The following is a 13,046-nucleotide window of genomic DNA, read 5'->3' on the forward strand; positions in this document are numbered from 1 at the left end:
AAAAATATGTTTTTTTTCAGAAAGAAAAAAAAATAGGCTCTTTAAAGCCGTTGGGAGAAAGCAAAGTATGACGTCGCTCTGATCCTCCAAGGCCATAGAGTGGAGTGGGGGCCATCTTGTCTTGCCCTCACTCGACTTCCTGCACAGCACCTGAGAGAACCGGATGGTTTTCCCCGCTACCGACGGCTTCGGTTAAGTGGGGAAAATTACTGGGAAGCGGCAAGGGGGCCATAAAAGTGATCCTGTGGTGAATTTGCCACTGTGACCACTTTTATGTGAAAGAGGAGACCCCAGCCCTGTAAAAAATACCGGGGTTATGGCTGATATATGCTGCCATAACACTGGTATTTAACGTCAAAGTACCGACCAAAAACTGTGGCAGGCGGTCCGGAAGTGATTAAATGATAGAGACAGAATATCAACCAAAAATCCAGAAAAAAACACACGATACAAATGTTATAAATGGAGTTGCAGTTCAGGGAGTAAAATAAGTATTTGATCCCCAAGCAAAACATGACTTAGTAGTTGGTGGAGAAACCCTTGTTGGAAGCACAGAGGTCAGACGTTTCTTGTAGTTGGTGACCAGGTTTGCACACATCTCAGGAGGGATTTTGGTCCACTCTTCTTTACAGATCTTCTCTAAATCTAGAAGGTTTCTTGGCTGTCACTTGGCAACTCCAATTTTCAGTTCTCTCCATAAATTTTTTATAGGATTAAGGTCTGGAGACTGGTTAGGCCAATCCATGGCCTTAATGCGCTTCTTCTTGAGCCACTCCTTTGTTGCCTTGGTGATATGTTTTGGGTCATTGTCATGCTGAAAGACCCATCCACCACCCATCTTCAGTTTTCTGGCTGAGGGAAGAAGGTTCTCATCCAAAATTTTACAATACATGGTCCCATCCATTGGCTCCTCAATGAGGCAAAGTTGGCCTCTACCTTTAGCAGAGAAGAAGCCCCAAAGCATCATGTTTCCACCTCTGTGCTTGACTGTAGAGTTGGTAACTGTGGGGTTGGTGACTGTAGGGATGGTGACTGTAGGGATGGTGACTGTAGGGATGGTGACTGTAGGGATGGTGACTGTAGCGATGGGGACCGTAGCGATGGGGACCGTAGCGATGGGGACCGTAGCGATGGGGACCGTAGCGATGGGGACCGTAGGGACGGGGACCGTAGGGACGGTGACCGTAGGGATGGTGACCGTAGGGATGGTGACTGTAGGGATGGTGACTGTAGGGATGGTGACTTTAGGGATGGGGACCGTAGCGATGGGGACCGTAGCGATGGGGACCGTAGCGATGGGGACCGTAGCGATGGGGACCGTAGGGACGGTGACCGTAGGGACGGTGACCGTAGGGATGGTGACTGTAGGGATGGTGACTGTAGGGATGGTGACTGTAGGGATGGTGACTGTAGGGTTGGTGACTGTAGGGATGGTGACTGTAGGGATGGTGGCTGTAGCGATGGGGACCGTAGCGATGGGGACCGTAGCGATGGGGACCGTAGCGATGGGGACCGTAGGGACGGTGACCGTAGGGACGGTGACCGTAGGGATGGTGACTGTAGGGATGGTGACTGTAGGGATGGTGACTGTAGGGATGGTGACTGTAGGGTTGGTGACTGTAGGGATGGTGACTGTAGGGATGGTGGCTGTAGCGATGGGGACCGTAGCGATGGGGACCGTAGCGATGGGGACCGTAGCGATGGGGACCGTAGCGATGGGGACCGTAGCGATGGGGACCGTAGGGATGGTGACTGTAGGGATGATGACTGTAGGGATGGTGTTCTTAGGGTCATAGTCAGCATTTTTCTTCCTCCAAACATGGCGAGTTAATGCCAAAGAGCTCAATTTTGGTCTCACCGGACCACAGCACCTTCTCCCAATCCTTCTCTGAATCATTTAGATGTTCATTGGCACACTTGAGGCAGGCCTGTGCATGTGCCTTCTTGAGGAGGGGGACCTTGCGGGAGCTGCAGGATTTCAATTGATGGTGGGATATTGTGTTACCAATGGTTTGTTTGATGACTGTGGCCCCAACTGACTTGAGATCATTCACAAACTCCTCCCATGTAGTTCTGAGAAGATCCCTCACTTTTCTCCTGATCATCCTTACCCCATGAGGCGAAATCTTGCATGGAGCTCCAGACTTAAGCCCCGTACACACGTACCGATGGTCGGCTTACAAATGTTCCTCTTTTCTCCCCGGGATGTCGGTGTCTGCTGAAAAGTGCAAAGACAGCACAAGGACAGCACAAGAATTTTGTCCGCCGACTGCAGAAGTGATGTCATGTAATGGTTAACTTTCCCTGTGTTTTCTATTTTCTGAGCATGCCCAGTCTTGCAAATCTGCGGTCTGTCGGCCGAATTGTGTACTGACAGGCGAACAATCGTCCGTTCTGGTGTCGGCATACAAATATTTTCATGTTTGCAAGAAAGACTTTTGTCCGCGGATTGTGCGCAGACATCTGTCGGAGGCACCATACTAACAAGCGTACAATCGGCAGATCCTTCGTCCACCGACGTTTGTATGCCGACGATCGGTACGTGTGTACGGGCCTTGAGGGTGATTGATGGATATTTTGTATTTCTTCCATTTGTGAATAATCGCTCCAACAATTATCTCCTTCTCACCAAGCTTCTTGCTGATGGTCTTGTAGCCCATTCCAGCCTGGTGCAGGTCTACAGTCTGTTAAACTTTCAGTGCGAAATAGAAATACATTTTTATTATTACAGGTCAAGAATTGTGAACTTTGAGGCCTCCATTGACCTTGCTACATATTGAGTCAAAACTCTTTCAGTTTGAAACACACATTGCGTCCATTGTTGAGATGGTTTTGTTTGCATGTACTTTGAGATAAAAAGCTGTGTTATCTGCCCCCCGAAAGGAAACTGTGTTTGACAAACTTTTAAATACAATACTCAGAAAGACAGATAAATAAATCGCTTATCACAGGTGGATCGGCCTTTGGGGGAAAAGGTTTACATAAGACATCCTTCCCCTGGTCTTGAAACACGAAAAACCAGAGAGGTCGTAAAACTTTATGTTCAGGCCATGACTCACACAATGGGCGAAACTCAATTTCAGGATAACACCTGTGTTCACCCATCCACAAGCAGGATAAGCTATTGTCTATATCATGAGGAGACAAACAAACGGAAACGGACAAAGACTAGAATCTGTCATTTATTTACCTAAACACAAACAGGGGGATAAAGTTGTTGAAATCTACACGGAGTCACATAAACATTGTCACTTAGATTGATGAGAACTGCAAATCTCAAAATGAATTTCAGAAAATCATAAATTGATATCTTTGCCCCATCATATACAAAAGGTGTTATGGAACTATGATGTTATGACAACCTCCTACTGAGAAGTACATTATATTCTATCATATAGTAGTGTCAAAGGGTCAGACATTTCGCCCATATTTTATAATCCAGTCCCCATATCATGAATGTACTGTTGTTAACATAATAATGCCTAAATGGATAATATATTATGATCAGAAGTAACCATGTATAGGACAAGTTACATATACAAGCTGTTGTGTATCAATATATATATAACCGTATATTTTTCGATATAATTCTTACTGCTACTAATTGAAGTCTTGGGTTAAAGAGTAAAATCCAATATATATATATATTACATAAGAGATATTAAATATGAGAATGGTGGTATCCAGATTAATCTTTATTCAGATACCTGGTGGATTAAATGGACGTCATAGATGAGAGCATGATTACATTTATGTTTTTTATAATAGTCTTAAATGGAGAAATCTTTAATTAATTTTAATATACTGGTTAACCAAGAGGTGTCACCCTATGACATCACCAGTTAATGAATAAGATGTTCCAACCAATAGGAATAATGTTCCTCCCACTGGGTTTGGCTTATGATAATTTTTACTGCCCTTTTGTTCAACACAAAATAAAAAGGAATCAGAGATGTAATAGAAGACAACAGAACACAACACAACACAACGGACACACACAAGACACATCACACTTACAACATACACACTACTAACAGCCATGCATAGACTCATCTACACAGACGCCATCTTGGTCCACCATGTATCTGAACCTTTGAGGGACGCCAAGCGAAACTCCTCCCTAATTGGCCACCATCTTGGAAATGCAGCCTTCTTAAGGAACCTGGTAACTACCATTCTAAATTAGCGGCCATTTTAAATATAGTAATTATGCCTTGCTGTTACTTGATTATTATTCAATATTGTTTATGTACTTCCTTAAATGTTTTACATTTCCTATTTAAAGGGTAATGAAAGTACAATCCCAGCCGTATAAACCATATGTAGATTTTTCTCTAAAGAGATGATTTTTGTTTTTATAACATTTTAATATCAGATTAAGCGCATTATTTGAGATTTTACGTCTTCCGTTTTGCATGGCTTATTCTCATTTCATCTGCAGTGGAATGACTTTCGGCCATGTGATTCGCAGACTATTGTGGTCTGATTATATAGAATATTAATTTATGGTTCATACTACACCTGGGAAAAACATAATCTTGCTTTATTTCACTTTCATCGTTTAGCTAAATATCACATTGCATTTATCGTTTTAAGTTTGTATCTTATGTAAGGTTATCTCTTTGTGTCACTCAAGTATGATCATTTATGGTGAAAATATGTCTTGCGAATAAATATTCTTATATATATATTCCCTATTGTAGACTGTTTCACTAAGATTGGTATATGCTTTTAAAAAGAAATTAACTGATAAAAAAAGAACTCGGGAAAATTATTGTGGTATATTATTGGAGGTCTGAACAAAATTGATTGGGTTTTTCTTAGTTATTAAGTTATTTGCCGTAATCGGCTGGAGGCACTGCGTCATAATTTTATTGATAGTTCAGACACCGCCTTTTAGTAATAAATTAAAAATAGTCAAATTTTATACCAAAACGCACAACATATTAAATGGAGTTGCACTGCTGAGATATCATTAATTTCTTACATATTAAATGGAGTTGCACTGCTGAGATATCATTAATTTCTTACATATACCAATCATAATTTTGATCATGGTGACATAATTCATAACTTTGCAAAAAAAAAAAAAAAAATAGAATTTTTTTTTAATAATTTTTTTTTTAATTATTTAATTGTGAATATTGATAGTAATGCCCTAAAATGTCTACATAAGGTAAGGTTCACGCTGCCAACTCTGGCTAGATGTCAATCCCACAGCCCCAGTAGATTCGGCACAGATCTAGAATATGTAGAGACACCTCTCTGAGTCTAAAATGGTGGTATATGTATAGGCTAGTTGGAGTCATACCAAAATCCTCAGAAAAAGTCGGGCCAAAAATGGGCACCAGACGTGGGTAGGGGAAAACCTGATGTATGAACTCACCAAAAGCTTCTCTAACCCCAAAGACGTCAGGAAGCGTGATCACATACTTTTAGAATCATGGCCAATCTTACTGTATCTCTGTGAGGAACTGCACCATAAGGCTCAGCAAAAAGGAATTTAGTAAAGTTCTAATCTCCACTCCAAATAATAAGAAGTGAGATAAGGAACCTCCTTGAGCAGGTGAAAGTGACCTCTATTGGGACACATAGGTTAAGAGAATGTAGCACGAAACTGTAGGAAAAAGTAGAACTGTGGCAGAAGTTTTATTCAGAAAGCTGTAATATAAGCAACCATTTGAAAGAGCAATGTAAACGATTAATGCAATAAGTAGGAAGTTTTGAGCAAGGAAAAATGTTTTTTTTAATAGCGGAAGTTGCCGAGTAACCAGTAGTTAAAAATTAAGTTGCCGAGTAACCAGCAGTGGAAAATTTAAAAAAATAAATAAATAAAAATAAAAATGTAACAGTTCCAGTAAGGACAGGAATTCATAAATAAATAAATAGGAGAGTTCAAAAAGGTTATGGTGTCCATACAAAAGGGTACTGCTTATCAGTCCTGCATTATAAATAAAATGAAGTAATTAATTAGACCCAGATATGACTCCCAGTCTGATGGTTATGACCCAGACAAGGGGGGGAGAGTCAGGCAAAGAGTCCACGTCCTACCCCAGCCATATTCCTAAGATAGGAGGGCAGAAATTGGGCAGCCATGCATAACTAGGTATGAGTCATATCAGGTCACCGCAAAAAGACTAGCACCCCTAAAAAGATACCATACACCTCTAGAATTTAAAAAGTTTGTTTTAAAAGAGTACTGTCCCGATTTTTATTAAGACAGGGTCCTTAGATATTACTAATCATTTTGAGGCCTATGAAAACAGCCTTTCTGTGTTGTGCCTCAAGGATGTAATTTAAAAGTCGGCCCACACATAAAAAAAAAAATCCTTAACGCTGCTAGAGCTGCTATATATAATTTAAAATGTACACAGCACCAAAGCCCACTGAATTTTTGCTGTACTGTACTCAAAAGTGCCTAACACCCTTCAATGGAGGAGTCTGAGTACAACCATCCAGAATTTAAAACCCTGTGCTTTGAGGCATCGGCCAGGTACATAAAAATAAGTTTGGCCAGGGACTACAAGTTGGGGTGTTCACTGGAATGGTTGGCAAAAGAGAGCGACAATTTGCACTCCATCCAACAGACCAGTGAACAAAGAAAGGCGTGAGCCTGTCACCAAAATTGTGGCAGAAACACACCTTTCTCCTCAACCTTAACACTAAAAATAAATAAATAAATAAAAATAAAAAGGAGCAAGATTTTATACTGGATACCTCAAGGAGGACACCGGACACCCCACAAATAAGGAGGGGGGAACAGAGGCCATTTTAGGATTTCCTTCCAAGGGGACAGGGCCCAAGGGTTAAAAGAATCTCCAGGGAGTATCCCCAAAGAGCCCAATTCACCCTTGAGAATGGAAATCCTCGCTATGCCAAAAATCCTCAACAAGAGAGGGGGACCCCACAAATAAATAGGGATTTGCCCCATCTTAGGGCTCCCCAAAATCCTCGGGAAGATGAACAGACATTAAGGCCCAGACCCCGCCAGAACCGAGCAAATGGTTCTGATGGGGATCTGTCCCATCTGTCTGTACCCGAGAGACATAGGCACCGCAGGAAGCGGAGCCAAATAAAAAAAAAAAAAAAAAAAGCCAATAATTCTATTTCTGAAAAGATTTTTCAGCAGAGTAGATGCCAAGGTGGGTCGGATGATCACTTGGTTCACTCAGGGCACTGTAGCCCGAACTAAAATAATTCCTCTTTAGGAACAAATCTTGTGGCCAGCCAAAGGCCACAAAATCCTTAAATGCCCAAATAGCAAGGGATCAGAGGGACACACTGAATGGATGCATAGGAGACAGAGGTTCTAACACCATTTTATCCCCAGGTCACAGTATTGAGGATCCTGAAAATCCCTGTCAGGGGGATCTTGGTTGTTAGATAATAACTACTCTCCTATTTTTCAGTGGTCACTTCATCCCTCTGACTCAAACAGGTCGCTCAAAGCGGGCACGTTTCGAAAAATCGCCAATGGCGGTGATACAAGGAGGATCAAACCCTAATGACGTAATGAAGTCAAGAGGTTAAAGGTGGTATTACGGTAACCAAGAAGAATCCTCAATGTCAGGTAGTTTTGTTGCCTACCATGAATTGCATTGATGCCCCAAAGGGGGGATATTATATTTTTTTCCTCCCAAGTAGAAGGTAAATTCTAACAAAATAGTATATCACTGTTCAATTGTTCAATGTATGGTATCCATGGTGATGAATACGTCCCCATGTTAATGAGCCCCAGAAGTCAGTCTCCTCTGGGAAAGGTTGCATATATAGTCTCACCGTCCATGGTGGTCAGATAAAAGATTGATCACACGATGGAATAAAAGGAGGACTCGGAGGAAGCTCAGGATACCAACCTCACATTGAAATCCCAACTAAAAGTTATGGCTGAAAACTGTGTGTATCATTTTCTCATGGAATCCATTTTCCTTTATAGGACTAAGAGACCCAGGAAGTAAGCAGGAAACCGAGAGTCTGATGTATCTGAGACACCCGAGGGGGGTGACAGTGTGAAGGACCCCGGGATATCCCTGATGGCCGGTCTACCAAGACGAACCTGTCAAGACAGCCAAAGGCAAAAGTGCCCGGAGAAATCCACATTCCACTGACCAACAGATGATCACCCTTGGATCCACACCTCACTCGGAGTCACCATGCTTGTTTACTGAAGTCACTACACCTACTTGCAGGTGTCTACACCCCATTCAACTATTCCATACCTATCTACAAAGCTGTCAAAGTCCGATTTAAGCCCTATTTCTTCAAGAGTCTGCCTTGGAAAAATGTTTCAAATGGCTACGGCATTTTTTTTTCACACTTTTTCCAAGGAGGGGGGATTTGTTAAACTTTCAGTGCGAAATAGAAATACATTTTTATTATTACAGGTCAAGAATTGTGAACTTTGAGGCCTCCATTGACCTTGCTACATATTGAGTCAAAACTCTTTCAGTTTGAAACACACATTGCGTCCATTGTTGAGATGGTTTTGTTTGCATGTACTTTGAGATAAAAAGCTGTGTTATCTGCCCCCCGAAAGGAAACTGTGTTTGACAAACTTTTAAATACAATACTCAGAAAGACAGATAAATAAATCGCTTATCACAGGTGGATCGGCCTTTGGGGGAAAAGGTTTACATAAGACATCCTTCCCCTGGTCTTGAAACACGAAAAACCAGAGAGGTCGTAAAACTTTATGTTCAGGCCATGACTCACACAATGGGCGAAACTCAATTTCAGGATAACACCTGTGTTCACCCATCCACAAGCAGGATAAGCTATTGTCTATATCATGAGGAGACAAACAAACGGAAACGGACAAAGACTAGAATCTGTCATTTATTTACCTAAACACAAACAGGGGGATAAAGTTGTTGAAATCTACACGGAGTCACATAAACATTGTCACTTAGATTGATGAGAACTGCAAATCTCAAAATGAATTTCAGAAAATCATAAATTGATATCTTTGCCCCATCATATACAAAAGGTGTTATGGAACTATGATGTTATGACAACCTCCTACTGAGAAGTACATTATATTCTATCATATAGTAGTGTCAAAGGGTCAGACATTTCGCCCATATTTTATAATCCAGTCCCCATATCATGAATGTACTGTTGTTAACATAATAATGCCTAAATGGATAATATATTATGATCAGAAGTAACCATGTATAGGACAAGTTACATATACAAGCTGTTGTGTATCAATATATATATAACCGTATATTTTTCGATATAATTCTTACTGCTACTAATTGAAGTCTTGGGTTAAAGAGTAAAATCCAATATATATATATATTACATAAGAGATATTAAATATGAGAATGGTGGTATCCAGATTAATCTTTATTCAGATACCTGGTGGATTAAATGGACGTCATAGATGAGAGCATGATTACATTTATGTTTTTTATAATAGTCTTAAATGGAGAAATCTTTAATTAATTTTAATATACTGGTTAACCAAGAGGTGTCACCCTATGACATCACCAGTTAATGAATAAGATGTTCCAACCAATAGGAATAATGTTCCTCCCACTGGGTTTGGCTTATGATAATTTTTACTGCCCTTTTGTTCAACACAAAATAAAAAGGAATCAGAGATGTAATAGAAGACAACAGAACACAACACAACACAACGGACACACACAAGACACATCACACTTACAACATACACACTACTAACAGCCATGCATAGACTCATCTACACAGACGCCATCTTGGTCCACCATGTATCTGAACCTTTGAGGGACGCCAAGCGAAACTCCTCCCTAATTGGCCACCATCTTGGAAATGCAGCCTTCTTAAGGAACCTGGTAACTACCATTCTAAATTAGCGGCCATTTTAAATATAGTAATTATGCCTTGCTGTTACTTGATTATTATTCAATATTGTTTATGTACTTCCTTAAATGTTTTACATTTCCTATTTAAAGGGTAATGAAAGTACAATCCCAGCCGTATAAACCATATGTAGATTTTTCTCTAAAGAGATGATTTTTGTTTTTATAACATTTTAATATCAGATTAAGCGCATTATTTGAGATTTTACGTCTTCCGTTTTGCATGGCTTATTCTCATTTCATCTGCAGTGGAATGACTTTCGGCCATGTGATTCGCAGACTATTGTGGTCTGATTATATAGAATATTAATTTATGGTTCATACTACACCTGGGAAAAACATAATCTTGCTTTATTTCACTTTCATCGTTTAGCTAAATATCACATTGCATTTATCGTTTTAAGTTTGTATCTTATGTAAGGTTATCTCTTTGTGTCACTCAAGTATGATCATTTATGGTGAAAATATGTCTTGCGAATAAATATTCTTATATATATATTCCCTATTGTAGACTGTTTCACTAAGATTGGTATATGCTTTTAAAAAGAAATTAACTGATAAAAAAAAGAACTCGGGAAAATTATTGTGGTATATTATTGGAGGTCTGAACAAAATTGATTGGGTTTTTCTTAGTTATTAAGTTATTTGCCGTAATCGGCTGGAGGCACTGCGTCATAATTTTATTGATAGTTCAGACACCGCCTTTTAGTAATAAATTAAAAATAGTCAAATTTTATACCAAAACGCACAACAAGTCTTGTACCTGACATCCTGTGACAGCTCTTTGGTCTTAAAATACAATGAGGGTGCAGCACTAAAATTGTATAAAATTCACATGGGTTACTACAAGTAAAGTCCAAAGCAATAAATATATATAAATATATATATAAGAGAGAGTCCTTAAACTTCACAAAGCCGAGCATGCAGATAAGGATTTAGGAGACCCGTGCTGTAAAGGATGAATATTGCACCACTTAATTCGTGACTCCATTACCAGAGTTAGTACAAGCCTCTCACCTCCATTATTTGACCAAAAAGGTCATTGCGATTTGTATCAAAATACCGGATGGACTCCTGCTAGCCCGATCTCCTATGCTTAGCCACCAGTTCCAGATAACTCAGCAGTTTGGCATCCCACAAAAAAAGATAATAGGGACATCTAGTGCTCTCCGTTTCATATAGTGTTTTATTGCAAGGTAAAATCAAACTACTTACAAGGATGGCACTTTCCTAGTGCATACAGATCAGCGGGCAAACGGGGGAGGAGCTGTGACGTCACCCGCGACGCTCCGAAGGGATCGAACATCTGAGCACAGTGTGTGTTATGTTTGCCCAATGATCTGTATGCACTAGGAAAGTGCCATCCTTGTAAGTAGTTTGATTTTACCTTGCAATAATACACTATATGAAACGGAGAGCACTAGATGTCCCTATTATCTTTTTTTGTGGGATTTCTGGAACTGGTGGCTAAGCATAGGAGATCGGGTTAGCAGGAGTCCATCCGGTATTTTGATACAAAGCGCAATGACCTTTTTGGTCAAATAATGGAGGTGAGAGGCTTGTACTAACTCTGGTAATGGAGTCACGAATGAAGTGGTGCAATATTCATCCTTTACAGCACGGGTCTCCTAAATCCTTATCTGCATGCTCGGCTTTGTGAAGTTTAAGGACTCTCTCTTATATATATATTTATATATATTTATTGCTTTGGACTTTACTTGTAGTAACCCATGTGAATTTTATACAATTTTAGCGCTGCACCCTCATTGTATTTTATTCTTATTGGGATTTGTTAGTTTTGACCTTTACCGGTGTTCAGCTGCTCTTACTACACATTTTTTTAGATTATAGCGCTGAATAAGCTGTCTCTTTTACATTAGCTCTTTGGTCTTGCCCATGATGGTGAGGGTTTGAGCCCTCGTTCACATTGAACGCGGCTTTGAAATCGTGAGACTTCATCTGAACTCGCACGATTCAGGGGCGACTTGCGGGTTCATGCACAGAGGTCTATTAAAGTGGCCTCCAAAGGCCCCAAAAGTGGTGCAGGAACTACTTTTGGAAATCAGTGCAGAACCGCAAAGTCAACGTCGCCCCGATTGGTGCCATTTCCGGCAATAGGCTGCGATTTGACCTGTGAAATCGCAAGTCAAATCGCGCCTATGTGAATGGGGGCTGAATGGAAGAAAGATTCTGTGGACAGGTGTCCTTTATACACATAACGAGTTGTCGTTAGGAGCGCCTTCTTACATTGGCAGGACTAATCTGTGCACCACATGACCACCTACTGTAGCCAGTCTATGGGATGCAGAATTATTATTGGTTGGTCGGGGATCAAATACTTATTTTACTCACTGAACTGCAACTCCATTTAAAACATTTGTATTGTGTTATTTCTGGATTTTTGGTTCATTGTCTATCTCTATTATGATAAAATCATAGAAAAAATTTTACAAAGCCTGCAGTAGATCAAATCATTATTTTCCCCACTGTACCGTATATACTCGAGTATAAGCCGAGTTTTTCAGCATGATTTTTCATGCTGAAAATGCACCCCTCGGCTTATACTCGAGTCACTGGCTAGAGTGTCTTTTTAAAAATGGCGCCGTTCGGCGTCGACGTGTCACTGCGCATGTGCTGAATGCCCGGGAATAGCCGAACGTGTTCGGGCTTTCCCGAGCATCGGCGGCGCATTTGCGGTGACGTATTGTCGGCGCGATTTTTAAATCGAAGGCGCCTCACCGACAAGTAAGTGAGACTCCTCCGCAGCCCCTGCATTTCCTCATGCAGTGCTGCGGGCATGGTACAGGACATACTCCTGTACCATGCCCGCAGCACTGCATCTCCTGCGCCATGCCTGTACATACTGTGCCATGCCTGTACCATCACCTGTGCCATGCCTATACCATCACCTGTGCCATGCCTATACCATCACCTGTGCCAGGCCTGTACCATCACCTGTGCCAGGCCTGTACCATCACCAGTGACAGGCCTGTACCATCACCAGTGACAGGCCTGTACCATCACCAGTGACAGGCCTGTACCATCACCAGTGACATGCCTGTACCATCACCAGTGACATGCCTGTACCATCACCTGTGACAGGCCTGTACCATCACCTGTGACATGCCTGTACCATCACCTGTGACAGGCCTGTACCATCACCAGTGACAGGCCTGTACCATCACCAGTGACAGGCCTGTA

At 41.1% G+C, this 13,046-nt stretch overlaps 1 protein-coding gene across 2 annotated transcripts in view; it reads right to left on the minus strand.

Moving 5' to 3' along the window:
• RAD54L2 (RAD54 like 2) overlaps positions 1-13,046 on the minus strand; it is an 89,170-nt gene that overhangs the window by 44,078 nt on the left and 32,046 nt on the right. The window lies entirely within an intron of this gene.

This window comes from Pelophylax lessonae (genome assembly GCF_965119305.1).
Source record: "Pelophylax lessonae genome assembly, chromosome: 8".
Lineage (NCBI taxonomy): Eukaryota > Metazoa > Chordata > Amphibia > Anura > Ranidae > Pelophylax > Pelophylax lessonae.